Here is a 9,162-nt window from a genome sequence, read left to right on the forward strand (position 1 = left end):
CGATAAAGTGAGGTCCTGCTTCGACTGGGCTCCCCAGCGTCTAGTGTCCCCCGGGGTTCGGGGAGGCTGAGTGGCGGGTGGCACACTTCCCCTCCTCGGCCAAGGCAAGCTGCGGGTAGCAATGACAAGGAAGAGTCACCGCACGCTCCGGGTCCATCTGTCCCAGCAGCTCGGCCTCCCATATGACCTCAGACACTAGCTTCCCTCGACTGCCAACTCAGTGGCCAGACGCTCGGAACTCCAGAGAAAGAGAGAATGGGGTGGAAACCTGGAAGATGGGCTACGCATCCAAAAACAGCCGGGGCGTCGGCCCTGCTGGGTACACCTCCCTTCGACCTTGAAGACTGATCTGGAAATAAAACATCCCCAGGAGGAACCCACTCTCATCCAGAGTCTCCCAGGAGACCAACAACCAGGACGGGAACTGGGCACCAACCCAAGGACGCACCCAGCCTCCCGTCCGGTCGGCTGTGGGCTCAGCACCAGCTCGGCGCCGGGCGCACCTCGTCCAGCTCTGACTGCCATCGGCAGCAGAGGCGGCCGCCCAAGCTGGTCCTCACGTGGGGCTCCCTGCTGGGCTCCAGGAAAGCAAATCCAAGACAGCAACCAAACCCACCCTGCCCCCGCCTGCCGCTGCCTCCAGGTTGATGCAGTGCCCCAGAGAGAGAGACAGGGGCCTCTGCGAGGAGCGGAGGCCCTGTCCTCCACCCAGAGAGAAAGTACCGAGGCCGGCACAGCACTGCGCACAGGAAGTGCAGGGGGCCTGGGAAAGACCTCGCCCCCACCAGCCTCGCCCAGGGGTCTCACACCCGCACCCAGCATGTGGCCCCTCCTCCGTTTCTGCTGAAACACCCCCCAAACAGACCCACCCCGAGAGACCCTCGCTTAGGCTCCACCTAAGGGAGGAGGGGAGAAAGCTGCTGGGGGCCCTGGTGACTTTTCTGAGGGCTCGCACAACGCAGACAGGAGAACCCAGGTTATGCAAGCGCACCAGGCACAGCCAGGTGAACAGTCAAGGGCCCAAGGGCACGGCTCCCAACACAGGGACACAGGCCCAAGCTGAGGAGCGGAGCTGCAGGTGACAGGGAAGCCCCCACCCATGACGGCCCCGTGTCCTGCTGGGCAGCCACGGCCCAGTCCCTCTGCAGCTTGAGATGTGTCCAATGGCAGACATGCAAATCGACCAGCCGTCCTATTTCTAATCCCTGGCAGATGCCTGCACCCTGCAGGTGCTGGGCTGGATCGGGTCCTTCCTCACTGGCCGAATCCTCCTGAGGTCAGACGCGTCAACCCCAGCAACACCTCGCCCACCCCGCCCCAACTCAGGCCCTGCCGTTCTGGGCAGGGGCCCTTGGAGCTGCCATCTGGGCTGCTGGTGCGTGGAAAAGCCCTGTGGTGCGTGGCAGCGAGCTCTGGGTTGCTGTGCAGTCTGCCCTGCCCCATGAGCACGGGCTTGAGCTTGGACAGCTGGTGACGGCAGCCAAGGAATGCCCACGCTCCCTGGGCTGTGGGCAAAGACAGGGCCGGGAGTCCTCCTCGCAGCAGGGAGAGCAGAGCCCTAGCCTGATGACCTGGCAGAGGGAGCCATTCCCAAACGCACCCCCGCAAAGGGGAAGGCCACTCGGGCAGAGCCCAGAACAGCACATAGTAGGTGCTCACTGAATACGTGTGAAAGGAGCGAGCAAGCAAATGGAGAGGCATTCTCAGAAACTGGGATGAAGGTGCAGCCCCCAGGACACCGCGGACTCACTTCCAAAGGGCCCCTTCTCCCCCAGGCCACAGAGGGCACAGCGCGGCCCCCACTCAGCCTTCGCAAACCCAGGAGTCTGGTTTTCCTGGGCCTAGAAAGGGACAGAGGTCAAGGTCGAGGTACTCATTAGAAAGAAGAGCAAGGCCTGGGTCCCAGCAAGCAGCGGGCTCCCCACCCGGCCCCAGGGACAGCAGCCTGCCCCCTGCCCTTTCCCCGAAGCTCTGCCGGCCCCCAGACTCGCGGCCCGCACACCCTGAGGCTGGTGAGAAGCCCCCTGCCAAGGCAGGCTGCAGAGACATAGCCAAGACTTCCGCTTCCAGAAGGCCCCCGGAATGAGCCGCCGAGGGTGGTTAGGAAAGACGGATTGAAATAAAATAGAACCTTCTCAGGAGCAGGAAAAACGGAACAAGACGGCAAGGAGTCACGGGGCAGAGGCGGCAGCCGTGGGTCCCGCAAACCTGCCCCAGAAATGAGCTGCGCTCGGGACAGGCCCCTGGGGAAAAGGCTCAGCCCTGCCACCAGGGCCAGACCCCCCCGCCCGCCCCACCTTCACAGGAAGCCTGACGCCTGGCACTCCGAACAAGGTGGCCAGAGGGAACCAGGCCCGCCCTCCACTCTGCCCTGGGCCTGGGCTCAGCCTCACGGCCTCGGGCCGTCCAGGAAACCTTCGGTGGAGAAGCTGGGCACCCTGCCTGGTGGTGCCAGCGGGCACGCATCAGAGCAAAGGTGACACTGTCCCAAGCCTCGAGTTGTGCCAACAAAGAGCCAGCCTAGACGCCCCTCCCCAGCAGGAGCCCCTGGCAGGTCACCCCCACCCCAGCCCCTGATCCCACAGATGTCCATCAGTCCCCACTGTCCACTTCCTGCATGGACTTGATCCAGCTGTGTGTTCTTGAAGCCAGTAATGTCCACTCCGCAGGCTTTCCTGGCTAAGTGAAAGAAATAAATAATCCAAACTTGCACTATCCAAACCCATCCCCCTCTTCCACATTCAAAGAATTGCTTATTTGAAAGGCAGAATGAAGAAACAGAGAGAATCTTCTACCCACTGGTTTACTCCCCAGATGGCTGCAACAGCCAGGTCTGGAACAGGCTGAAGCCACGAGCCGAGAACTCCATCCAGGTCTCCCACGTGCGTGCAGGGACCCAAGCGCCAGGCCATCTGCTGCTGCCTTCCCAGGCCCTTTGGCGGGCAGCTGATCAGGACCAGAACAGCTGGGACTGAAACCACTGCTCCAGCACGGAATGCAGGTGTCGCAGGCTAAAACTCGGCTAAGCCTGCTGTGCCACAACGCCCACCACTTCCAAGTAGACATGGCTCCCCGCCACCGAGCCTGTGGTCCACACCAGACAGGAGGTGACCCCTCCACCATCCGTCAGCACTCTGGGCACGACGACAGGGTTGTGACTTGCTCAACGTCTGTCTCTTGCTTAGCTGAGACCACACCCACACTGCCCACAGGGAGGCCCCAGTCCTAGCACAGCGCCTGGCGCACAGTGGGACTGGCGGGCTATCTCCGAGTGAATGAATGAAGTCACAGTTGTGGGGAAGCCGGGGCAGACTGCGGGCTCCGCTGGACCTCCACCTCCTGCAGGAAAACCAGGAGCCCGTCTCCTTCTCCCACTGGTCTCCCTCCTCCGTAGGAGACTTTTTGGGTGCCTGGAGCAGCTGGCAGTCTCCGAGGACTCTCCCAAAGTCACTGGGGGGGGGGGCAGGTCCCCCTACCACTGTCACTGTCACCATCCAAGGTGCTGCCTGCCCTGCCGCCCACACGAGACCTAACAACCTGCCCAGAGCTGAGCTGCCGCACCGACGGCCGGGCTGGTGGGGGGGGGGGGGGCAGCGACGTCACAGGCGTGCACCCCCCAGAGAATGCTATGTACCTGGAGAGGAGCCGCACGGCCTGGTCAGCGCTCACACAGAAGGGGCAGCCCCACGAGCCTGACGTGGTCAATCTGAGGCTGGGAGAAGGGGGTGAAGTGACGGCATACGTGCACACAGGAGGTCACGGTGTACACAGGGGGCGGGGCAGGAAGGAGCACAAAGTGGGATGCAGACTTAGGGCAAAGGGGCAGTCAGCAGGGGCAGGACGAACATCTAAAGCACGAGTGTTGGCGGTTCCACGTGTGCACATGTGTGCATGTGTGAATGTGTACGCACGTGCATTGCTGTGTGTGCCTGTGTGGGTGTGCATGTGTGTGCACTGCTGTGTGGGTGTGCACATGTGTGCATGTGTGTGAATATGTATGTATGTGCACTGCTGTGTGTGCCTGTGTGGGTGTGCATGTGTGTGCACTGCTGTGTGGGTGTGCATGTGTGTGTGAATATGTATGTGCATTGCTGTGTGTGCATTGCTGTGTGTGAATGTGTATGCATGTGCACTGCTGTGTGTGTGTGCGTGTACCTATGTGCGTGTCCATGTGAGCATGTGTGTGTACATGTGTGTACATCCATGTGCATGTGTGTGTGTCTGCCGTACACAAGGCCCGTTCTCCCAGCACCTGCCCACTTCTCCAGATACTGGCTGAGCCTCAGTTTTGACTGTATCTTACCCCCAGGATGCTGGGGTCAACACAGCAGGTGCACAGAGGCGGGGCAGGAGGCCACGGTGGCCTCCAAGGAGCGCCTGCCAAGGGGATGCAGCTGACCGGGGCCCTGCATCCCCCGAAGCCTGGCTCGTGGACAGGCCCGTGCAGGAGGGAAGGTGCGTGGCTCGCTCAGCTGCAAGTGAGCAGAGGGGCCTCCTGGGCTGAGTGAGAGTTTGGACTTTGAAACTGCTGCCCGCGGGGAGCCACCGGGGGCTCCCAGAAGAAAGGAGCTCCAGGCCCTGGGTGCTGTCTGGGAGGCTGGCTAGGAAGCCCTGCCAGAGGCCAGGCTCAGGACACCGGGCAGGAAGGGCCTGAGGGGCGGGAAGCACTGGGACCAGAGACGTGAGGAGAGCAGGTGGCAGGAAGGAGAGGACAGAGCCGCCCTGAGTCAGGACGATGGAGACGGCGCCGGTGCCTGGGAGGCAGTGGGGGGTGCAGAAGGGGGCAGGGAGCGCCGAGGGAAGCAGGCGGGCGGCGGGGGGGGGGGGGGGGCAGCCAGGAGGCAAGCCTGCTGGGAGCGCTCCCATGGGGGTGGGCGGCTCCACCCTCCACCCTGCTTTGAGCTAGGAGACAAACAGGGTGCCCCACAAGTCCCCACAGCCCCAGCTGCCTGCCCGGACCCGGGGGGCTAGGCCAGGAGGCCCCCACCTGACGTTGCTAGCATGTCCACACACGCCTGTCCACTCAATCTGGCTGCCTTTCTCCCGTACCATGCAGACCCCAAGCCCAGGGCCACGTGTGCAGGGCCCAGGGACACGTGTCTGACACTCCTCACAGCGCCGGAATCTGCCCCCTCCGCAGGTGTTCTCTACCCACTCCAGTTGTTCCCATGACCTTTCACCTCCTGCACCCAGCACATTCTAGACACTGCCCTAGGGGGACCCAGTCTGTCCCTTTCTCTCCCCTGCGTCCTCTTCTCCCTGGCCAGGCTGTGTCATCGTCCAGCGAGCCTCCAAGTTTTCTACACTCACACTTCCAGTGACAGCTGCCTCCCTGGGCCCCGTCTGGACATCACACCCTACCTGCGCCCCACAGCCCTTTCTGCTGGACGGTCCCCCTTGGCCCCGGCCCGTCCATGCTGCCCTGACCCACAGGCCCTGGTCACGGGACCCTGCCTGGCACAGCCTTCCTAGATAAGCCTTCCGTGCACTGGCCTTGCTCCAGGGCTCGGCCCTGAACCACAGATCTCTTCACTGTAGGCAGCTGCACACCATGAATCTTCTCTGCTCCCCCGAAAGGCCAACCAGGTACCTGTGCGGGTGTGCAGCCCCACCGCCCTCCTGGACACCCTGTGCATGCACGGGGCGGCTCCGTCACACACGCCCCTCCCAGGGGCCCGGCCTCAGGTACCTGGGGTGGTCTTTGGAGTCACATGTGTGACCCTCGGGCCAGAGGTCCAAGTCTGGTCCCCGTGACACTCACACAGCAGGTGCAGTGGTCCCTGAGGGTACTTTACTTACTGCAGCCGAGGGAGCCCAGGTGGTTCCAGGGTCAGCCTGAACCTGCAGGGCTGGAAGACCATCAGGGGTTCCCCAAAAGGCAACCTGGAATTCTCACCCTCGAGTGCGGTCCCTGGACCGGCAACACGGCACCCCTGGGAGCCTGTGGGAAATGCAAAAGCCCAACTGAACACGCGCTGACTGGCAGAGCAGGCTCCGAGGGCCAGTCCTCACACGCCTGCACCTGCCACGCGGCCTCGGCCTCACCACGGTCCCCCAGGGGCCTCCCCAGGCCTCTCACACTCACCCCTCACAGGACATCCAACGCTGGGCACGACCCCAGACAGAAACGTGCGAAGCCTCAGCTGGCCTGACTTGGGGCGGGGGGGCGGTCAGCACCCTCAAGAGAACTTCCTGTTTCCCCAGGGTGAAGCCCAAGGCTTTCAGACACGGGGACCCTAGGCCAGAGCTCACGGCACCCCCTTCAAAACACTGCGGAAAATCCAAGGCTTTTGCCTCGACAGGTACAGATCTACCCTCTGCCCACACGGCACACAGCAGCACCCCTCACAGCCTTGACGTGGTGACCCCCAATACCCCCTCCTCGGGCCGGTGAGCGCCGCCAGGCACAGGTGCAGAGGGGAACTGGAGGAAGAGGAAGCCACCGGCGTCCGGCTGAGCCAGCTCAGGGCCGCAGGGCCGCGCAGCCCAGGTGCACAGGGGACTCCCCACCGCGCGGACGACAGCAGAATCCGCACAAACTCCGAGTGCGGAAGGAAGACGCTGTCGCCGTGGCCTCCTCCAGTGGGAACCCCCTACCCAGCAGGCCTCAGACCCGGCTCTGAGTCCGGCCCACAGACAGCTGCTGGGACCTCAGAGAACAGAGGCGAAGCCTGCACGGCACAGTTCCGGCTAGAACGCCGTCTGGCCAGGCGGTGTCTCAGGGTAGCAGGACCGGGACACCTGGTTGGACGCTGGCAGCAAATGAGGCCCAAGGCTCACGGCAGGCAGCCTGGGCGCGGGGCTGGGAGACGCTGCTCCCCAGGTCACCAGGGCACTGAGCGCCACCACACACGCGGTGGGGAGCCCAGGAGTGGGACAGTCTCATCGGGTGATGGTGACGGAGCCAGCGCGGGCCAGCGAGGGAGCACAGGGGTTAGGGCCGCGTGCAGAGATGAGGACGGCTCCCAGCAGGCTGGGCTCGGCGCCCAGGCAGCCTTTGTGCCTGTTGGAGATTGCGGCAGAGATACTGACAGGTGCATGGACAGCAGTGGAAGGAGGGGAGGCCTCTGCCCACTCAGCTTCTGCCAGCGCGGCCAGGGACGTTCTCGGAAAGCTGCGCCAAGGGCTAAGGACGCAGGAGGCTCCCGGGCGGGCCAGGGCTGCCGCCGAGAGCGCCGGCGGGGCAGGGCACACACAGCAAGCCCCAGCACAGCCGGCCCCGCCCTGCCCTGGCGCTTCCCTCCCTGTCTCCCCGGCAGTGAGGGTCCGGTCCTCCCCCAGGTCCTCCTCCAGCCTCGCAGTCAGGACACACCAGGTCCAGGAGGATGTCCAGCGACCTGCGTGCAAACGAGGAGGAAACGGACGGCAGACAGGCCGGGAGCAGCAGCAGCAGCAGCCACGTTCCAGTTTCCCTTGGCGCCCCTCGGCCTGGACTGGCAGTGCTCTGAAGAGCTATAGGAGCCATGCCATCCATCAGGCAAGGGGAGGGCCCTTCAGCAGCCCCTCCCCACCTGCCTCCCCTCCCCCACTCTCCCAAGCCCCAAAGATCTGCCTGAGGGACCCCCCGAATCTCTCCATGAGCCCCTGGAGTCTCCCGGAACCCCTTGGCTGCCAAGGTCTAGACACCTGGCCCCTGCCTGACCTCGGACTTGTCCTGGCAACAGGTGGGAGGTACAGTGCTGGCAGCCCCCCCCCCCCCCGCTCCCAGGCTATAAATAAGGCAATGGCTGCGGGCGAGGGACTGGAGCCAAGGCAAGGACACAGCCTGTGACAACCCAGACACACCAGGCACTGCTGCCGTTAGCATGCACCCAACTCCACACCTGGAAGAGGCGCGCCCTGCCGTGATGCACACGAGGGAGAGGCCAGACGCTGAGCCACCCTGGGACCACAGAAGTGACCATGAGGACCAGGATTCATGTCCAGGGGATCTGGCTTGAGAGTCCAAACATTCTAGAACACGAGGCCTGGAACACACGGAAAGCTCGCTGAGTGGCAGCTGGGCTCTTAGTGGCTGGGCTCTGCGTGCAAACCTATGTCCTGCCCACTCTAGGAGCCCAGATCTGGTCACCACCATGCCAGTGTGTACCAAATGCCATCTCATTTAGGGAGCCCTCTGCCCTCGCCACGGGACAAGCTGGCACCTAGTACCTGGGTGAGAGGTACTTCCTGTCCACCAGCTCAGCACCTGCCAGGCTTTTGGGGGTCACTCAAAGGAAGAGGCCACTCCGTCTCAGCCATTCCTTTGCACACCGTGTCACTGCCTGTTCCAGTGTGTCTCCCACGCACGGCAACACCACCTCAGTGAGGAAGGAGCCCTGAAGAGAACCGGGAAGCGAGCAGGAGCCCAGGCCGGCTGGTGCGGCGGGGGGCGCCACCCCTCACTGGGAGGGACACTTGCAACCTCAGAACAGGGGCAGTCGTGCTGCGCCCTGGACACCACCGACCGACCGGGAGGAGCAGCAGCCGTGGGAAACCCCGAGGACCACGGCCGCCGCGGTGCCATCGCAGGCTCCAAGGTGGCCGGGTCACTGAGATCAGACCTAACCCGGAAGCCAGGGCGCAGCTTTCCCCAGAGCACACCCGAGTCAGGTCCCAGCCCCACCACGCTGCCCCCAGAACCTGCCGGGCAGGGCAGGGCTCCAGGCAGGCCCCGACCTCAGCCCCTTCTCCGGCTCTTGCACCCGCACCCCACTCCATCACGAAGGGCTGAGTGGGTGGACACACGAGGAGGGACGTGGTGCGGGCACTGGGAGCCAGCTCAGGGCACCCGAGTGAAAACCAGCAAGGGAAGGGCATGGCCCCCGGGGACACAGCCCTTGGCCCTTCACCCACTGGGAGGGCCACAGAGAGCCAGCGCACAGCTCATCCCACTGTAGCTCCACTGGCCCCACCCGCCTCTTCCCTCAGCGGGGAGCACGGGCAGGGCAGGGGGCTGGGGCCCCAGGACCTGCCCCTCCCACGCCACGTGACCCGGGACATCCAGGGACCTTCCTAGACCTGTGTCCCCTCTGGGTACAAAACGAAGACTACAGCCAGCCTCCCACGCGGCTGCTCCAGCTCGGGACACTGCCGCGCTCGGCACCAGGAAGCAGCTCTGCGGCATCAGACCGGGCTGTGGGATCGCTCACGGAACGCCCGCCTCCTCTCGAGAGAGAAGAC

The sequence above is a fragment of the Oryctolagus cuniculus genome, chromosome 12 (genome assembly GCF_964237555.1).
Source record: "Oryctolagus cuniculus chromosome 12, mOryCun1.1, whole genome shotgun sequence".
In the NCBI taxonomy this organism is placed as follows: domain Eukaryota; kingdom Metazoa; phylum Chordata; class Mammalia; order Lagomorpha; family Leporidae; genus Oryctolagus; species Oryctolagus cuniculus.